Genomic DNA, 21,256 nt, shown 5'->3' with positions numbered 1-21,256 from the left:
TAAACAGCAATCCTAAAATTCAAACACAAAAGGTACCGATGACTGTTGGAGTAACAACATTAACAGGTTTTATTTGGGATCCCCTGTCAATTCTGCCTCATTCCTGACACTCCTGTTATGCCAACATGTTAAAACACAGTAAACCTTACAGACCTGACTGATTTTAATAAGAAAAGGGGTTTTTTTTTGAGCTAGAAATGGAACATGGAGACTCAGGATCCCACATTTCTGCAAGAGCACCACATTAAATCTATATTTAACAGGAATAACAACTTCTACCTAAAGGAAGACTGGAGAGGCATAACCACAGTCCTGGGAGTGTTCCCTCAAGTCCCCTAACACAGAACATTCTCTTCAGACGTGCCACTTACAAATGTAAAGCTCCAAACGCTCCGGGGGGAAAGAAAAATCCTTGGAGTATTTCCAAGGATGAGGAGCAGAGAGGAGCAGGTTGGGCAGAGCCCCTGGACTGAAGGGCTGAGATCTGAAGAACACGGGGGGGATTTGGGCAAAGGTTGGACCTGGAGGCCTTTTCCAACCTTAAAGATTCTGGGATTTCAGATTTGCTGTGGGATGAAGCCTTCTGGAATAGCCTGGTGCTGCTCTGCAGGGACCTGCTTCCACTTTCCAGGACTCTGGAGCACTCCAACAGGATGTAATCCTTGGCTGGACAAGACTGGGGAAGAGACCAGGAGACTGAGGAGCTCCTGCCCAGCAAAGCTCCCAGGGAATGTCACAGGGACACCTTGTCAAAACAATCCTCACTCTGGGACACAGGAATAGGATTTGGAAGCTCTTGGCAACAGTTCAGGAATCCTGGTGTTGGATTGGCTTTATCCTGCTTAAGGAGGGAGCAGATGATGTTCCATCCAACCCAAGGCAGAATTTACCTTCCTGCTGAATTTCCTGCAGGTCCCGTGGAAGGCTAAAATAGGGGAATAATTTTCCTGTTACTCTGAATAAGAATTAACCTACTGTGACATGACAACACCAGGAAATACATATTTAAAATCCTGGGAGCACGGAGTGAAGGGAAAGCTGCTCATCTCAGCCCAGCCTTGTGTGGCTCACATTGCTGTTTAGGGCAGTTTCCCTGGATCCACTATGAGCAAATAATATCCAACAACTGCTTTTTTTTTTGCAAGAAATACTTGGAAGAAACCTTGCATTTCTGCTGGGTCTGCAGCGTCCTGTCTCAGTTAACATCTCATTCCACCTCCACCACAACTGATCACATCAAACCTTCTTCAGGGTGTGAAACAGCACAAAAAGGAGTAAAAAAAAGTCCTTAATTGCTTCTTCTGTGGAAAGTATTTAAATGTTTTTATGAAAGAGGGCAGGTTTAGATGAGAGATTAGGGAGAAATTCCTGCCTGGGAGGGTGGGGAGGCCCTGGCACAGGTTGCCCAGAGAAGCTGTGGCTGCCCCTGGATCCCTGGAAGTGTCCAAGGCCAGGTTGGAGCAACCTGGGCTAGTGGAAGGTGTCAGGGAGTTGGAATGGGATGATCCAGAAGGTCCTTTCAACCCAAACCCTTCTGGGATTCTGTGGAAAGTAAGAATTGCTAAAGCGGAATTTATAACATTTATTTGTTCTCAGCTCTTAAATGTTTCGGGTATTAATGGCTAAGGAGCAAATTCCACGTGGATTTCCACAAAGTGCAGGCAGTAAAGCCCCCAGTCCTTACAGTAACCACTGCAGTGGCACAGGGAAGAGGTGCCCATCCGTGTTTTGGTGCAGAAATCCATCCCTAATCCCCAGGGAAAGTTCCCGTGTGTTATTTCATTTAACTCCAGAACACCAGACTACTCAAACCTTTACATTTCTTACTGGTCCAGGAGAGTTACAACCCCACAGGAGGAGAGGGAACGGCCTCAGGCTGTGCCAGGGGAGGGACAGGTTGGACATCAGGAGGAATTTCTCATGGAAAGGGTGGTCAGGCACTGGCAGGGGCTGCCCAGGGAGGTTTGGAGTGCCCACCCTGGAGGTGTCCCAGGAAGGCCTGGCCGTGGCACTCAGTGCTCTGGGCTGGGGGACAAGGGGGGCATCGGGCACAGGGGGGACTCTGATCTTGGAGGGCTTTTCCAACCTCAGTGATCCTGGGATTCTGTGATCCCGTGAATTCCAGGACTGCAGAAAAATCCCATTTCTTGATGCATTGTTTGCCCCTTCCCCATCCGAACACTCCATCTGAAGTGTTCCACACCTTGGATTGGGACAGAAAGGAGCTGGAGCAAATCCAAGGTATTCTGGACACTGGATCCCACCCAAAGGCCTGACTCCCATCAGCCCATGCAATAAATCCCTCTCCTCCACAACCTCCTCACAGCTCCAGACAACTCGTGTTATCTCACCACGAGCAAACACAACTTTCCACATCTAACCCAATTACTCCTTCTCCCCGTGAGCCAGGACATGCCTTTTAGATTTGTTTTGCAATCCGGTTCCATTACAGTATCCTTCGAAATATTTCACTGGAGAACTATGCAAAACTACACCGAATTCTTCCCCCTGGACCCCTTCCCCCCACGGAAAATTTCTCCCCTAATTTTCATATGCTGAAGGTATGTTTTCAATTTTTAATGTGGCTCTCTCACTTTTTTTTTTTCTTTTTTTTTTTTTTGAAATGTTGCATTTTAGGGCCTCTCTGCACGCTCAGCCGGTCGTGTTTGCTTTAACAACTCCTTCAGTCAAGCAGGGAAAGAGAAAACCTGGTGTGAAAATAAAAAAAATAAAGTAGATACTAATTGTCTGGATTCTGATCTATCCCCATATGATATGATTGATATTTATTTTATTAATAAATGGAATTATTGAGACAAATTTTGACAGTCTGATATTGCAAAAATATGGAATCACCATGGAATCCCAGGATGGTTTGGGCTGGAAGGGACCTTAAAGCTCATCCCATTCCACCCCTGCCACGGGCAGGGACACCTTCCACTATCCCACGTTGCCCCAAGCCCTGTCCAACCTTTTGAGTAAAGAATTTATTCCCATTAAAATATAATCTAAATCTCTCTTCTTTCAGTTTAAATCCGTTCCCCCTTGTCCTCCAATCACTTCTGATGCTCCGTTACTTTTTTTTCTCCATGAACTTTTAACGGAGCCCAACAATTCCACAGATCACAAAGGATGCACAAATCCCAGTGGTCACCTATGGAATGACCACATTTTGGGAATAAAGCTCTGCAAACGCTTGGAACACACACCAAACACTGCTTGGAGACACAAATCACACCCTAATTTTCGAGGCTTCCCTTTGTAGCACAGAAAAACCTACAGAATACATTCGGAATGGGAAATGCCCTCCAATCAAACTATTGGGGTTTTAGAACTGATGAGACAAGTTAGCTTCTTAAAAAGCATCATTGTCCCTCCCCTCAGAGTTAAAAAGGAGTTTTTGTTTGGTCATGGCTTGCACATTATTAATCTGTTTAAGTTTATCCAAGCAATCAGCTGGGATTCTCCCGTATCATCTCATCCCATACAAACGTTGCATCACTTTTTGGGAATGCTTTCCCACTCTGAAAAGCAGCTTTCTCCTGACTAATTAGACCAGTGGTGAATATTTGATGAAGGCCTATTTTTAGGAGATGATTCAACAAACAAAAAGTGTAAAGGAAACCTTCCTTCCTTCAATCTTCTCTCATTGTGTTGGTCTCCGGGACCACGACACGGCCGTACATGGGATTTACACGTGATTTTCACATGACAGAATCCAGCTTTTGGGGGGAAAACACATCTTTATCTTACTCCTAAATCCTGATTATTAAGAATACATTGCCAGCACTGAATAACTGCATTAAAATAACACATTTGAAATCACCCCAGTGCCAGACCAGTTCATACCAGTCCGACCTCCTCCGACACCGAGTTATTTCCAACTGAATAAAGGACTTTTATAACCAGGCTTATGTTTTCCTAATTGAGACCACTTTGGATGCTGGGGGATTTTTTTAGGATTGGAAGCCCCCCAGGGTAACCACTCTGTGAAATGATTTCCTGGAATTGCTCAAGACACTCTGGATGTGGCTCAGTGCTCTGGGTGAGTTGACCCAGTGGTGTTTGGTCACAGGTTGGACTTGATGATCTCGAAGGTCTTTTCCAACCTGGATGATCCCATGGGAGCTGTTTGGATAATTCATTCATAAATGGCAAAACCCCTTCAAGATTCCAGGCCACCGTGCCTGTCTCTACATCCACAGCCCGGGAGTTTTCCCAGTATCCCAGTGGACACGCCCCAGCTCCCAGCCTGGCTCACCTGGACCAGGATGGACAGAACCCTCTGGCATTTAAATTCCCAAACATCCAAGATTAGATGGCAAAGCAGCTCCTGCAGACCTACCATTCAGGAATCTACACCATTAAAACAATAAGGAAAAGATTTTCATGGAGAAACACCGATTTATGTCCATGGAATCCAGCTGATACATTATATTAGATTTATATATAATATAAATCCCTTCTCTTGAAGCATTGTGGATCATCGTATTCCTGATTAATTCTGCTGTTAATTAATCAGAAATACATCTGATATCCTTCCTATCGACGTCCAGGGAAAAATCAGAGTTCACTGAGCTGCAAAGTATCCTTAATTTAGGAGATTTAACTGTGCCATGACAGTTGTCCAATGGAACTGGGAAGGAGTAGGATTTTTTTAGCACTTTATTTCCTGTATGTTCAGCACCAAACCCCGAAACTTTCTCTAACTATGACTTTTCACCCCAAACTTTCTCTAAACATGGCTTTTAACACACTCTTCTGTGTAATTCCCAGAGTTGGGAGCAACTGTGGTTGTCACTTGGCAATGAAAGAATGGATTAAATCCCCCCTTTCGAGACCTTCCACGTGCACAAAACACACAGGGCATCTCTGAAAGGGTTTTCACAAAAAGGAAAAAAAGCCCCACATCAATAATAATAAAAAAAAAAGGCAGGAAACAAAAGGATTTTCTTTTTAACCCTCAGCCCCGGCTCTTCAGTAAGAATTTATTAAATGGAAGAATACACAGGAGTTATGATGCTTTTCCAGCCCTTCCACCACATTAATTTTATTCTTTACAAAGGGAAATAGGTCAAAAAACACGAGACAGACCTACTTTGTGTCAACACAGTGACAGCCCCCAGATCTATTAAAAATTAAGACTAATATTTGGTATGTAAGAGAAATAAACTGAGAGTGATGTCACCATTAGCAACACCTTTCTTAGGGAATATTATTATATAGAATATTACTGAGCTAGAAGTCAATAAGAAGTGAGGAAATGTTATTAAATCAACTTTATTTCAGGGGAAATTGTAGAAAGAAAGAAGAACTTGGTGTCCCTCCTCAGCAACCTGGAATCTGATATTATTAAACACAGTCCTAGAATGCTTTTGTAATGAAGATTATATGAATTTCAGGGGTGTTTGATACAGAGTGTTCCTAAAGTATCTAATAAACAGATGCAGGAAATAAAGAGGTAAAACTATTTGTAATTGTTCGGTTTTGCTGGCCATTATTGACTTAGAGGTTACTGGGGCAATGGAAATTCCTGAAAATAAAGATTTTATTTGAAAAGAAAACAGCGTTTAAATGTAACTTTCACAATCTCAACCTGAAAATTCAACCAGATTTTAGAGGAGCAACTAAAAACCAGGAATAAAACGGGATTCCTGGAAATCCTGGCGAAAGGCTCCGGGGCAGAGTTATGGGAATAACCCCAGATCTCCATTAACTGTGCACTGTGAGATCAACAATCAAGCAAGAAAGGGGAAAAATGAAACCCACCCTCCCACATCCTAAAAGCAGAGATCACAATAAACCAAATAACCCTCCTCTGTGTGAGACACCTGACGGTCAGGGCAGAGCAGGAGTGGAATAATTGGAATAATTCAGCCCCAGTTTCTGTGCAGGGGAACGTCAGAACTGTGGCAGGACTGCAAATTAAACCCATAAATTATGCTTTTGTGCCAAAGTAACAATCACATGACCGGGCTATTTTTAGACACAGGGAATTTTTTTTCCCTCCCCAAGTGCTATTTTTTTACACTGTTTACTGAATTACGTAGCTCTGCTCAGCAATTTCCCTAATGAAAATCCACTTAAGGTATTAAAAAAAATATGGTATCAATAAAAACCAGCTCTTCAGACACCTCAGTGCAAAACCTACAGCTTCAGCTGCCATTAATGGAATAATAGTTGAGTTTTTGCTGCCTCTGAACCCTGGGGTGCTACAAATCTGTGTAATATGATGGGTAATTACTTACTAATTGAACGTATTTGGAGAATTTGGCCCCACTATTTTGTTTTATTTGAGAGGCAGTTCTCTACTTTCTAAAAGAGGACTCAGAGATTCAAAGACATTAAAAAAAAAAAAGTGTGTTTTAATCCTTTTAAATGCCAAATAGTCCTTCCTTGCTACACCAGCTCTATTAGTTATAAGTGTAATCATTTTTAAATGGATTTATGAAGATTTGTATACATGACCTTTCCTTCTCCAGCTTCTTCTCCTCCTTCCCCTGCTCTGAGTCAGCTGGTTCATGAATATACCATTTATTTCAAAATATTCTGCCACTAAAACATCACGTTTGCTTTGTTATTTAAGAGCTGTGAAACAAGTAATGCCCATATAAAGTATTTTTCAATGCACTAATTGCCAGCGGGGCACAGGATTCAAATAAAACTCGGAAAAGCCTGACCTTTTTCCTCATCAAGCATCAGATTGAAGGTGGGTCTGTTCATCTTGTTCTTTCCAAGCTGAAAAAGAATCAGTTGAAACAGTTAAAAGAGAAGCAACAGCGAGCAATATATTCCACTTATGATGTTAAGATATTAATTAGTATTTATTATTAAATATAATTTATTTATTAATTAATATTAAATTTTATTCATATTTATAAATACTTCGAGTTTCTTAGATTATTATTTCTCCTTTAAAATATCTCCTTTAAAATTTCTGCTTCCACTTTGTATTTTGTACATATTTAATTTCCTAAAACATCACGGACACGGGGGGAAAAAAAATATAATATTTAGAAAACGCTAATGTTAAGTTCTCTTTTTAAAAAAAAAATATCAGCTTTACTAGAGTTTAATCTGTATTCTGGCAACACAGATGATCAAAATTCTTGACTGTACACACCCCACTAGTTTCAAATCAGATTTTTGTGCTTCACGAGTGTCTGGCTGCCCCATCCCCTTCACTCTGAGATTTAGTTTTAAGCAAAGTCAAGGTGTTTTTAGCCTAAAAAAAAAATAAAAAAGAGCCAAGTGCCCAAATGTTCTCGTCTGTGTATTTTGGGGGTGAATTTTTCCATGACAATTATCAGATGTGCTCACGCCGACACCTCGATAAGGACGGATTTCATCGTCCCATAAAGGGGGAAGGCTCCAGTCTGGCTCCTGGAAAATGATTTTATGATAGAATAATTTATTCTCTATTCAGGGGCAAACATTCTTTGGATGTGTTTTGCCCCCCAAACACGATGTATTTATGTTTAGGCTCCAGTCTGGCTCCTGGAAAATGATTTTATGATAGAATAATTTATTCTCTATTCAGGGGCAAACATTCTTTGGATGTGTTTTGCCCCCCAAACACGATGTATTTATGTTTAAAGCAGAGCAAGGCGGGACGTGGGGAGGACCCTCAGCTCTGTGTCCCTGGCTTAGCTCACCTGACCTGCTGTAAAACCCGGTTTCAGTGCACGTGAAATAGGCTGAAAATGCACTAAACCAGACAAAAAAAGGCTTGATTCTCTTCAGAAGGAAGGAAACAAAAGGGTGAATCATATTCAAGCTCGACAAGCACAAGAGAATTCCACCAGCTCATCAAAGCAGGGAAGAGAAAAATGAGAGTAAGGCCCACAGGCACCCAGAAATTAAAACCATGTGGGCCTTCAAGGGTTCAGCACATCCAAGAGTTCAAGAACAAAGCTCCAAAGAAGATAAGAACCTTGAAAATGCACTTTTTCATCCCAATCTAAGGGCTGGATTGTGCCAGATCCTGATTACAGCTCCACCGGTCCTTTATTCTCCGAGTAGGCCCCAAAAATGGCTCTGGAAATTCAGGCCTGACACAGAGAGTGAGAATTTTCTGGTCCCTGCTCCAAAAAGAAGTGAGTTATTGGGGAAGAACGTGGGCAAAGAAGCGCTTAGTCACCTCTTCATCACAACGTATTTAACACTTGATCAAAAGAAATGAACCCAGTAACAAAGATTTACCCTGTCACAAAAAAACCACCAAACATAAACAAAGCCGTCGGTGCCATAAATGCCGTAAAATCCTGGCAAGAAAATCTGGGAAATCAGAATTCCAGACACATACAGAGGGAAAACAGGCCTCATTTTGTTCTGCAGGTGTTAATTTCTTTATGTTATACTTCACCTGAATTCAAGGAAACCTGTGGCAAACTTCCAGAAATGTTGCTCGACCCGGATTTCACTCCCATTTCAAATCGGAGCCTTTTTCAAAGCATTTTATTTCAGATTAAAAAAGGTCCTTTGGTTCATTTTTACCGCAGTATACTCATTTTTACTCCTCTTACTGATTTTACTCATTTTCAACTGAAGTGTATTGTCAGGAACAGGAAAAGTTCGCAGGGAAAACAAGGGAAAGTTAATCCCAAAATTTAGGCTGACAGAATCAGAGAAACTGAGGGTGCGAAGAGGGATCTCGGGAGAGCAAAATGGCCACTGGGGAAGGCCAAAACTACAGAAATTGTCTGAAATCTCCCTTTTTATGCATTTTTAAAAGTTCCCTAAGAAAAATACCCCGGTTTTTCATCTACATTTCCAGTCAGATACGAGGCAAACCAAAACAAAATGCGGTCTGTTTTTTTCCCCTCATCTATCCCAAATTACCCTTTGTGCAAAATTAACTTGGTTTTTAATATTTTTTTTTAAATCTACAGAGCAACCCCCACTGTTGCTTTGATAAAAACCTCTTATCTCTTTTTTTTCTGCCCATCCTACAGTGTTCCTTTTTCTCCTACAATAAATAAAATAAACAAACCCAATCCTTTCAGCTGTTCTTTTATCAGTCCTGCTTTTCTCCCCTTTGGCTTCTTCTGGCTAACACCAGTTTTAATAAAATTGGTTTGTTTTAAATTTTAATAATAGAGAAACATTTTTAAGCAGTATTTTGATAATAAATATTTAAATAGTATTTTGATAATAAATATTTTAAAATATTATTTCAAATAATAAATAAATAATGATAAAGAATTCCTTTGCTTATACACTCAACAATTCCCTTATCTCATAATCCAGGTTTTCTACTGACAGATGTCTTAGGACCTGTCAACATCACAGATTCACCAAATTCAATTAAAACATGAAAATAAAACCTTCCTTGGAGTGCCATCGAATCTGATACTTGCTTTCAAGAGTTAAAAATATTCAGTATTAAAAACATTTAGTAAATATTTCTAAATGCAGCCTCAATTTCAGGTTCCACTGGTAAAATTTCTAAATGCAAAGTTTAAAAAAAAGAAAAAAAATCAAAATATCTTTCCTATTTTCATAAACTTCCCCCAAAGAAGACTGATCTGTGTTGGCTGGAAGGGACAGATCTCTAAAAAAAAAAATTCAAAATGAGTTGTGAACATCCAGTATTCTGTGGGAATATTGTACTTATTGGTTCCAAGGTGATCAGGCAGGTAAAATTATGGATTTTCTCCGAAGAAGAAATGAATAAGGTAAGAATGAAAACGTACCAATGTGTTTTAAAAACCTTATTTTGAGGCAGCAAACACAGCACAGACCCTGCACCGACTCACTGAGCTGCCCCAACAGCCCGTTGTAGATGGCCATAATTTTATTTAAAAATTAAACCCACACACATTCCTTCAACTGGGGCACTTCAGATCAGGGATCTCTTCAGTCTTTTCTGGAGGGATTTAAAAAAGCTTTGGAGAAATCTCCAAGCTATGGAATTAGCCTGGTATTTATAGCTCTGCTTCCCGTGTTCTTTGAGCTTCCCAGGCCCTTCTTTCTCCCCATCTGCTGGTTGTTGACGTGGCCCTAACCTTGCATTTTGAGGATGAAAATCTACAAGAATAAGAGCATTTCATTTGATATCGTGGAATTCTGGCTGGATCCCAGGGCAAGGCAGCTCCACTTTGCTGCTACAACACAATCCAGGGCAGGAGTGGTGCTGCATATTTTCCAGCATGGATAACTGGAGCTCTGTTGTCCAATCATGGCAAAATATATTGCTCCCAAATATGACTAATACTCCATGTGACACAAAACTGGGAATTTTCTCACCTTTCAAATGCTGTTCTTCAGATGCCGGTTCCGCACAATCATTTAAATCTTTTTTCTCTGTTCTCTTATCAAAACTCCACCTATGGGTGCACTGTCCATCCTCTACAAAGGTATAAATGGCTAAATTGTTCCTTTCTCTACTTGAGCACCATCAAATGTTGAAGGTGCCTGTTCTTCTCTTTAATTTTTGTTAATATTGTTAATTGGAACTTCGCTGCCACAGCGTAAAACCACCAAAACCAAAACCCAGAAGTTTCTCAGCTCGATAAATGCAGAGATTTACTTTGGAATACTCACCTACATTGCTTCTCATGGTCTTGCTTGGGGTTATCTTGGGGATCTTTAGGCTCCTTAAAACTCTTGGTGCACTTTGAGCTTGGCTTTAGACAGTCTCCTGTTGTGCTCTCGACAGTGGCCTATGTCCATCGAGGTGGCTCCTGGGCTTCCCCCACCCCTCATCTGAGGAATTCCTGCTCCCTGTGTTACATCTGGGGAGATAATCACAGTGTTTCAATTAAAAAACAATGAGCCAAATGTCTTTATTTCACTTTTCTTGGTCACTTTGTGAGTCCCAGTGCAACTACTTGATATAAACCATAAGAACATTTGATTTTCAAGGGTAGGACGGCTCTGATTGGAACTGAGCAGAAACAAAGATGCCTTTTATTACTTGATGGTGTTTCACTGGCCAGAAGAGTGAGGAAATTCCTATAAAAATGAGTGTATGGATCCTTAGTAGGCAAAGTAAAAGGTCATGTCTTCAGCCACCTCAGGTAGTGCTAATCCACACTGAAAATCTCCCACTAAGGAGGAAAAAGTTGGGTTTTAAAGAGTTATGACTGATGTGTTGGAATGTCTCTGACACCAAGAGGAGTCAACAGTCCTTTAAATCAATTAATTAGACTCTTTTAGGGGTGACATGGATTTGGAACTCATCGGGTTAAAGGCACATCCAAAGAACTAAGGGGTTAAAACCTCGGATCTGAGAGTCTGAGGACTCAGCCAAATTCAGAATTATTGGGGATTTCACAGCTTTTACAAAAGAAATCTTCAATTAAAACAGCTGCAGCATCCCTGGGTTTCGAATCCTACGGACAACGTAATGAATTTGTTGTGATTTTCGTATTTGGAGCCTCTTCAAAAGCCATTTGTCACCACAATAAAGCTCTTGGTTGTTGTTAAATCCTCCTCCTGTCACAGGAAACCCATTGATACAAAAATAGGAATAAAAAATTTCAGATAAGCCACACAAACAGGGTGTGAGCACACAAGTCACAGGGTTTACCTGCTCTTTATACTGAATACTATGTACATTCAGTCCAGAGATATTATCATGTAACATATAGATATTCCTGAATTATTTCACAATGTGACCATTGTTATATAATAATATCATTCAAAACATGACCATTATGATATATTATATAGGTATTACTGAATTATTTCAAAATATGACCATCATCATATCATGGTATTATTATATAATAACAGATTTCAAAACATGACCATTCTAACACATAGATATTATTGAATTATTTCAAAACATATAATTATAGATAAATAAGAATTCATGGCTTCACAATGTAGCTTATCTTTATGGTAAGAAATCAAATAGAAAGGTGGGATAATCCCCCACTAAAGAATTTGCATAAAAAGATATTTTAGATCATAATTTCCCTATGGATAAAACAATCTTCATCTCAAATTCTTTATTAATGTTTCAACACATTGAAAGGTATTGATAAGAGGCATTTTTATGAAGGGTTCCCCTGGAGCATGTAATGCTGATCACAGCAAACACTGCAAAACTAATTTACTGGAAACAATTCCAATAGATGGATGAAACAGCCCAAGAATAAAACCTTAGTCAGAGCAGGGCTTAAAAAAAAAACTGGGTCACATGGACAGTGCAAGGACTGGAGCAGCATCAGGGAAAGAAGCTTCTGTTAAAGGCCTCAAGAAATCTACAGGAAAGCATTAAAAAAATTAATTTACATAAATAACCTGATTTCTCACCTTATCAAAATTAAACAGTGTCAATAAAATAATGGCTGTTATTTATTTATTTATTTGTCTGTACTGATGATATAAAAATGGACTTAAGGACTATAATACTTTTATTTTTTGATTGAACACACATCCATAACATTAAACTTCCCAGAGTCCTCCAAAGCTGCAGGAATCTCACGGTGACTGTATTTTTGGGGAAGAAACATCTGTTTTTTCCAGAGCCCTTTGCTGTGAGGTTCCCTTTGCGAGCTTTCTATTTACATAACGAGGCTGTGCCAACAGATTAAAAAAATCCTGTGCCCCTCTAATCTCTGCAGACACAATATTCTTACAACTCTGGTATTATTTGGTGCATCTAAAATGAAAGATACTGAAGAAAAATAAAGGAAAAATAAACAAAACCGTGAGAGAAACAAACTCAACTTTTCAACTGTGAGCTGTCACAGATGAGTGTAAGGAGGGGATGGCAACCTCTTCACTTCAGGGGGGTTTAAAATGCATTTCTTCTGAACCAATCAACTTGATTATTGGCTGGTTCTCAGGTTATTTTTCCCATTTACCCCGTGGCATCAATGAAAAACATCCCTCCAAAGCAGGTAATTCCAACCATAGCCAAGGGCTCCATGCTGGGAAATATCAGCAAAGGCTTGGACACCAGTTTAGGAGCATCCAAGTCTGATTTTTATTTTCAATAATTGTTTTGTTAAGTGTCAAACTCACACAAAATTACATTCAGTCATTGCACTGTGTTTCATAGTCCTAAAAATAAATATATTATCTTCCATTTCTAGTGGTGGCACTACAATACCAGGGGATAAACAAGCCCATCAAACACTTCTGACACATCAAAGAAAATAGAAAAAAATCATGTTAAAATTTGAAATCACTGTGTTTATTACCTAAATGTGTGACAAGGAGAGAAATCCCAGGAGGGTATGAGTGGGAAGGGACATTAAAACCCATCCAGTCCCACCCCCTGCCATGGGGCAGCGACACCTTCCACTAGCCCAGGTTGCTCCAACCTGGCCTTGGACACTTCCAGGGATGGGGAATGCTCACCTTCTCTGGGCCACCAGCAGGAGAGGCAAAGAGAGAACTCACCTACCTCCAAGCAGGAAGACTGGTGGCTGGAATCCACCAGGATCTGGTGGGGCTCTGGACTTTTGGGAAGAATTGGGAGAAGTGCTGTTTCTTCAAGTGTTTGTGTTTCTTTGCCCGTTTTGTTGCGATAAAGCCTCTTCTTCCTGCAAGGAAACACATCCTGGACTGAAAGGGCTGCAGAAAGGCAAATCATCCTGAAGTTCCTGCTGGAAGGATCCCTTTTTTTCATTGACCAGGAACACAGGATCAGGAGAATTCCCTACAGTCCAAGGCAGGGTCCAGGCCTGGCCTTATCCTCCTCTGCTTTACATTTGTACAGGATTTAAGGCTGTAGGAACAGAGCCTACACAGCTGGAGAAGGGATCACAGGGCTTTTAAAGGAGATATTCCTGAGATGAGCCACCAGAAAACTTCAGGAAACTGAAATGGTACAAAAGATGCCCGGTTTTGCTTATTTATATCTGATTTATATCCACACTTCCTCTCTTTATATACACTCACACATATACACATATATACATAAATTAACATAAAAAGAAGTAATAAAATTAACATTAAAAAAATTAACATTAAAACCCCCACTGAAAGTAGATTATAGACTTGCAGACTTTCTTTTCCCAAAATGCCTTGTAGATTTTCTCCCAAAACAAACACAGCTCCGAGGAATTCTGTGACTTGAACATGTGATGGTGAGTCATGAGCTCGGCCTAAGCAGAGCCTTGTGTTTAATTTTATTCTTAGAACCAGCATTAAGAGTGGGGGGAAATATCTGTGCAGGATTAAGCTTGGACCAACTACAGGGCTCGCAGGATTTTCAGGTTTCCCCAAGGCAGAGCTGGAACCTCAACCAATCTAGGCCTGGCTTAAACCAGGGCTCTGTTGGCTCCTCAAAGCTTGAACACTGTGGGGACACCAGGTTTTTTTCCTCACCCCTTCATTTCCCTGGAATGTGAGGAGGAAATCCCCAAGGTGGAGCCCCTTCCTCGTGTCAGAGGGCACAACTCGGCCCCTGCTCCAAGGCTGCTCCCTCTGCTCCCAAGTGGATCAGCCAAGGGAGCCGATTTGGGTATTTCTGCTGGATTAGTCTTAACCCAGCTCACTTCCCTAATCCTGGGGCTGCAGGAATGCCTGGGCTGGGCTGGGAAGGAGTGGCACGGGGGCAGGAATGAGGAACTCCGAGGGGAAAGTGCAGCGGTGAGTTTGGCTCAGGCCACTTGGAGCAATCCAAGGATTTGCTCCTTTATTTCAGAGTCCTGGAAACGCTCTTCCCATCTCCTGTTTTCATAGCAGGGCCTCGGGATATTCATTGTTGAGACAGAATTTATATTTCTCTGCCGGTATATTCAAACTTTAGGATCCCAGTTCTAAACTTCAACTGCTCCAATGCCAAAGAGCAGGAGGAATGTTTGGAATACTTGAGTGAAGTCACCACAAAGCTCTTGGAAACAACGCTCTGGCCTCCTCACTGATTAGAATTCCCATCTATTATCCCAATATTTGCTAGACACGGGGTCTGGAGAAAATGAAGTTAAAGCAGAACAGATGGCAGAAGAAAAGAGAAGCGACTCTCCTGCCTTCCCAGGCTACCTTTGCAGGAACATATGGCCTTTGCCTGGGCTTTTGTGGGACAACAAGTTGGCCAGATGAGCACGACTTCAAAAGTGAATTATGACCCCCTGACAACACGAGGTGCCAAGTGGAAAACACAAAAGCTGAAAGCAATACAATTAAAACAGGCAGGTTTTGCAGAGAAATTAATTCAAAAATTAGATCTAAGGCTTAATTACTATCACATTTTTAATTTTTAATTACGTGATATATTATTACAAGTCTAACATACTGATAGATATATATATAAGCCTAACATACTAACTTGCTTCCTTATGTGTGTGATATATATATATAAATCTAATACTTGATGCTATGGGAAGGCCCTGCCTGCTTTTTGCACTTTAAACAACAATATATTCTCTGTATCCTTCATATCCTGATGAACTTAATACTCGAGATTTAAAGCCTGCAAACTGAAGGTCTCTTCAACAATCACACATCCTGATTTATTTTGGTTTAGAATTAAGAATGAATGAATAATTTAGAAATTTTAGCCCCTTGCTGTGTTTCCCTGGGCTCCTTTGCCCACCTGTTTTCCCAGCAATGCCTCACAAGAATGGAATCAACTTTTCTCCTTAAATTTAATACAGAGATAACTGGGAAACTGCTGAGAATTGAGATGATGAACAAAGAATTTCAGGTCTGTATGACACCTCTCTGTGTTGTTGTCTCTCCATGCATAACTATTCCAAAAGTGGAATGAGGAATGAGGAGAGGACAATGTTAATACAGCCCTTTCTAGATTTCTCTGGTTAACACAAAGCCTCATCATACAAAATATAAATATCCCCCCAAAAAGTGAAGACATTTGGTAAAATAACCCAAAGAGGAGACAGAAAGAATCATCTCCCCACCCCAGGGTCCATCTCTCCTCCAGCTGCTCCCACACTGTGCTCAGACACCTCTTTATAGCCAAGAGCCACCTCAGCCCACCAGAAAACCTTCATTTCTGTATCCTGACTCAGATTATTTCATACAAATATGTTTCAGATTATTTCACATAAATATATTCCAGATTATCTTATACAAACATAGCTGTGTTGACCCCAGGATCACAATTTTTTCCAGTCCTGTAAACAACTCTGCAAACACTTGAATAAATAGAAACCAGCACCAGAAGAAAAGGATACCTGGACTTCCAGTTGAATCCCTTATCCCAAAGCCCCAAACTCATGAGGAAAGAGGACATTTAATGCAGCAAGCACGCCAACAGTTTATATTTTTGCCTTGTGACACTTTATCATCACATAATAAAGTGTCTACTTTGAGACACGACATTATGCCATTGTTTAAACTTCAATCCTCCCCAAAGAAAATAACATAAACTTCTCCAAACTGTGGTGCTTCTTGGCACAAAATCTCCATCACTGGCAAATCTTGATTATTTTAAACTCTCTTCTCAGTGACCAGCACCCAGCACAGACCTTTTGCATCCAAATCGTGGAAGAGAAATTATCCTGCCTGGAACTGGAAAGGTTGAGCAAATTGAAAATAAATTTCCACGGAGGAGGAATTTCACCCCAGTTCCCAGCACCTCCTTCACCAGTGAGGAATATTCCCTCCAAGTAGTTCTTTCAAAGTGATGCTGCTACTAATTAATCCAACTAATTGTCCAATTCATTGATAGAAGTATCAGGATGGTGTTTTAACAATCCCCTGGCACAGGACTCCCGAATCAGAATTTCTGGAATTCTAATTCTATTCTTGCTAAGGTTAATAGATGGTTTCCCACTGAGTTTAATATAATTCACATTGGATCACTCCTGAGTCTATATTTATATAAAATGCCCTACTATTCGAATCTGTTTGATCATTTCAAAATGATCCACCTTATTTATTCATAGATAGAGATCAAAATTCTAAAAAAAATTAGCCCAGGATTGAAGGAGTTTTCAGAAAGCTTCCATGGATTTTACGTTCTTACAAAAAGGTTTCATGTTTTTATAAAAGTCTGTTTTTCAGGTGTTTCCAAGTACCATGGGACTAAATACTCAAACATTCCTCTGATTTTTAGGAATAGGTATCACCTGCTGCAACAGCACTGAGGCCTAACAGAAATATTAACTATTATTTATGACAAATGTACCGAATGTCATTGGGGAAAAAAGTGCCCATCCTCTTAAAAAGTCAATAAAACTCACTTTGTTTCATGGTTTTCTGAGTCTGTGAAAAGTCCAGAGATGAGAAAAACGCTGCAGATAATATTTACTTAATGTATAACCAAATCCAAGCCCTCCTGATGCCTTAAGGAATTCCCAGATTTGGGAGCTCCATGGTGCCCTCGGGCAGTTATCGATCCCCACCTCGTGTGTTGTTCTGGCCACGCTGATCATAAAAATAACTAATTTTGCTGCAGAATTGGGCAGAGATGATTATTTTTTTTCCCCCTGAAATCCTAATTTCAAGATGCAATTCCTGCAGATTGTCCCTGGCATTTGGCTAAAGCACATATCCTCTCGCCTGGCTCCTCTTCCCCCGCTCTGTAGGGAATCTGGCTCCTGGACTCTCTCACCAACAACTCCTGCTCCTCCATCTTTTCCTCTCCTCCCCACCACTTTTCCTCTTGGATCTAATTCCCCAAGCAGGGAACCTGCACTTTGCACAGTCCTGGGACTCTTCCTCGCCCACATCTCACCTGACACCGCCTGAGCTCACTCTCCTGCTCCTCATCCCTTGGATATGACTCTTAATTTCTTCAGGATCTCCCTGTGGGGTCTCATGAGGGGCAAACTTGTCCCAGTGTAGTCCCTCAGCCCGGGTGTGAAAGTATTTATAGTTATACAAGACTTTTTCAGTTAAAAAATCTAAAAACAGACAAAACCTGAGCTGGTAGTTTGGGCCTGGAAAGCCAGGATGAGGAAAGTTCTCCAAGGCCACATCTATTCCCTGCTTCTTTCCAGGCTGGCACTGAGGAGCCCCTCCCTGGAGGGAAGATTTCAGCCCTCATGAATCTCATGAGAGAGATTTCCAAGGAAATGATCAGCAATCCATGAGGGGCTGGAGTGTGGCCAGGGAAGGGAACGGAGCTGGGAAGGGGCTGGAGCAGCAGGAGGGGCTGAGGGAGCTGGGGGGGCTCAGCCTGGAGAAAAGGAGGCTCAGGGGGGACCTTCTGGCTCTGCAACCCCCTGACAGGAGGGGGGAGCCGGGGGGGGTCGGGCTCTGCTGCCAGGGAACAAGGGACAGGAGGAGAGGGAACGGCCTCAGGCTGTGCCAGGGGAGGGTCAGGTTGGATATGAGGGAAAATTCCTTTATGGAAAAGGTTATCAAGCCTTGGAATGGGCTGTTCAGGGCAGTGGTGGAGTCCCCATCCCTGGAGGTGCTCAGAAAACGTGTGGATGTGTCACTTGGGGACAGGGTGCAGTGGTGGCCTTGGGTTGATGGTTGGACCTGAGGATCTGGGAGGTCTTTTCCAACACAAAAAGTCAGAGCTGCCCTTGCCTGGCAAAGTGTGAGCCGGACAAACTGCAAAGGGAAATCCCAAGGAAAAGCATCATGGTGTTAAAAACTTCTAATTTTGAGAAAACCTTCTCACAGGGCATCATGAACTTACTGGGGGTTTGGTTTATTGAGATAACCAAAGAGATCCTGGGGGAAGGGGACGAAACCAAAACTCCATGAAAACACGATCCCTCCTTAACACTTCCACCAAGTGGAACGTGGATGTGATTTTTTTATCCCACATCTTCTCTACAATCAGACAGGAAAAAGAGGTGACAGTGCAAACAAGGATTTAAAGGTGTCAGGCTGTTTGAGAGTGAATCAATAATAAAAACAGGCAAACCCCAGATTTTCAAAGTTAAAGAAAACAGAAGTCGAAGGATTTTCACATCAGCAGAGGGAAAGGATCTGAGAGCAAGACTTTTAGTCACAGTCACCACACAACTGGGCAAATTTTAAACCTAAATTTGCTTTTTTGTTACATGATTTTACATAAAATTTGCTCTGTAACCAAAAAACCCCGCCCTTTCAAGCCAAAGAAACTCCTAATATACCAGAAGTTAAACACTTTTAATTGCTCTGCAAGTGATCTTAATTTAATAATGACATAATTATATTTATTTCATAATTAAAATCTAAGTGTATTAACATCACAGCCTTAGAATTTTGTGTGGTTTTAAGAACAGGGAATTGCAAAATGTCAACTGGTCTAATTTAATGACTGAATTTTCTCCTTCTTCACAGAAACCACAGTTTAAATGTCCCAGTTCCTTCATTCTTAGCCTGTTTTTTTACCCTTTCTGGATTTAGGCACAATAACAGATAAAAGTTTCTGACCCCTGAAGCTTTTGTTTCCTCTTTTGTACTCACAAACTTCCCTAATTCAAAGGCCTGGCAGGAAGGAGTTCATGGGAGCTTCCAGGTGACAGAATTCACTTCCCCAAGAGAGCACAAGGAGAAAACCTGCAAATTCCTACTGAATTAGGGGAGATAGAAATTGTTGGGACAACTGGATCCCCTGGGAGCTACTAATCAATATTTTGGGGCTCCAACTGCTAAAGACTGATGCAAACCAAGCAGGGAGATGTTCAGTTTAAAGGAACTTGAATGGTCCCACCACCTTCAAGAAGTTCAAGGCTGAATGGAATTCCTTATAAAAGTGATGAGATTTTAAACAGCTGAGTTTCCCACTCCCAAGTTTTTAGTAGCCTCATAAAATAGATTTTATACAATATACACCCTTGACATTCTGCTTTGGCAGCTGCAAGTCCCACTGTCCAGGTTTTCCCTCAGCTCCAGCAGGACAACCTTTTGGAGGGTTATGTTCTTGAACTGACATGTGACTCCTCAAAATGTGATGCTTGAGAAAATTGACTCACTTTAGACACAAAACGAGATACAGGAAGAAAGCCTGATGTGCTTCCAAAAAAGCCAACACAAACCCTACTAAAATGTGCCTCCAAACGTGCTGGTATATATAAAATATATAATAATATATATATAATATATACAAACCAATATATAATATATCTATAATATATATAAATATATAAAAATAAAAATTAAAAATAAATAAATAAATAAATATAAAAAAAGCTTGATCAAGCCATGACACAGGATAGGAACATTCCTGCCTAAGTGGTGATGCTCTAAAAGTTCATGCAAATAGTAGTTAATTGTTCCTAAGTGGAATGGCAGGATTAGTAATTCCTCAGGAGGGTTCCAAAGAGTCAACACAAAGCACATTCAGTCTCCTGAATTATTGCTTTTTTGAACTTTCAACATGTCCTCTGCTGAAGTACCAACATTTAGAATCTCCTCAAAATTTAGAATCTCCTCATCTTGCATTCTGGGGCCTCACTACAAAGCAGTGTAAATTTACTCCAGGTAGAATTTATCCCAAAACACCCAGGAAAATGTTAACAAATGGAGACAGCCAAATAATTGGGCTGGAACTGCTGGGGGTCAGCCCAACTCAGCACATGATGGTGAACACAGGAGGGTAAAAAAAGTTACCTAAAAGTATTTTAGGCAGCAGATAAAAAAAGATCAGTTTAAAACAAGTGTTTTTTCAAACATTAAATAGAGAAAATATGGATTCACCTGCACAGAAATATTACTGTACCCTCCCATTCCTCACGGGACCAAGAATTGTCATAGCCACGTCCCAAAACCAAGAGAAAGGAATAAAAGCTTATTTGAATCCCTTTTAATTTCCCACTGTTCAAGAGTAACACTTTAAGAAAAAAAAAAACAAAAATCCCTGAAGGTTTTTGGAGCTCTAGCAAGATAATTTTGGAGCCACAGCAAGATAATTTAACACGTTGTGCTGCTCTGAAGTCGAGGTCACACATCCTGACGTCACGTTTTGCATGGATTTGGATCCTCCCCTTGTTTGACATTCAGGGAATCACCTCAGGTTAAGCCAAACGCAAAGATGTTGCATCAGGTTGTATTTTAGTGACTGAGGAATGGAGGATTGCAGGTATTTTGTATCATTACAGGCAGGAATTGTTGTGCCCACAGGAAAGCCACTCCTGATTTACAGCCCCGGCTCTCAAGCACAATTATCAGCTTTGAAACTCAGCAATTTGGGTGGGTTTTTTTCCTTTCTTTTCTTCTTTTTAGCTGGCACTGGCACAAGCAGTTCTGGCATAGCCTGTTTGCAGCTTGTACACGTTTCAAACCAGTGCTGATTTCCCGGGACACACCATTTCCATGTGCCATGTTCCCTTTAACTGAGCGGGATTTGCAACGGCATCAGATTTTTTTAATATTATTTTAAGCCAAAAAAAGGGATGTTGCTGGTCAGGTGCATTCCAAGAGAGCTTTTTGGAATGTTAATTGT

The 21,256-nt window shown here is 40.9% G+C and overlaps 1 protein-coding gene across 2 annotated transcripts in view; it reads right to left on the bottom strand.

Moving 5' to 3' along the window:
* MBD5 (methyl-CpG binding domain protein 5) overlaps window positions 1–21,256 on the bottom strand; it is a 108,814-nt gene that overhangs the window by 34,138 nt on the left and 53,420 nt on the right. Inside the window, exons 3-5 of one of the 2 annotated variants that reach the window (XM_027721034.2) lie at window positions 13,360–13,502; window positions 10,546–10,736; window positions 6,681–6,738 (exon numbers count right to left, since the gene is read on the bottom strand). The gene's annotated coding sequence lies outside the window, so the exon portion shown is untranslated. The remainder of the gene's footprint in view (window positions 1–6,680; window positions 6,739–10,545; window positions 10,737–13,359; window positions 13,503–21,256) is intronic. The other variant, XM_027721033.2, reaches the window with a different exon arrangement.

Source organism: Pipra filicauda, unplaced genomic scaffold (assembly GCF_003945595.2).
Source record: "Pipra filicauda isolate LSUMZ 115617 unplaced genomic scaffold, ASM394559v2 scaffold152_size1767362_pilon, whole genome shotgun sequence".
NCBI classification, from domain to species: domain Eukaryota; kingdom Metazoa; phylum Chordata; class Aves; order Passeriformes; family Pipridae; genus Pipra; species Pipra filicauda.
Note: the sequence above shows the minus strand (reverse complement) of the source record. Positions and strands in the feature narration are given on the sequence as shown.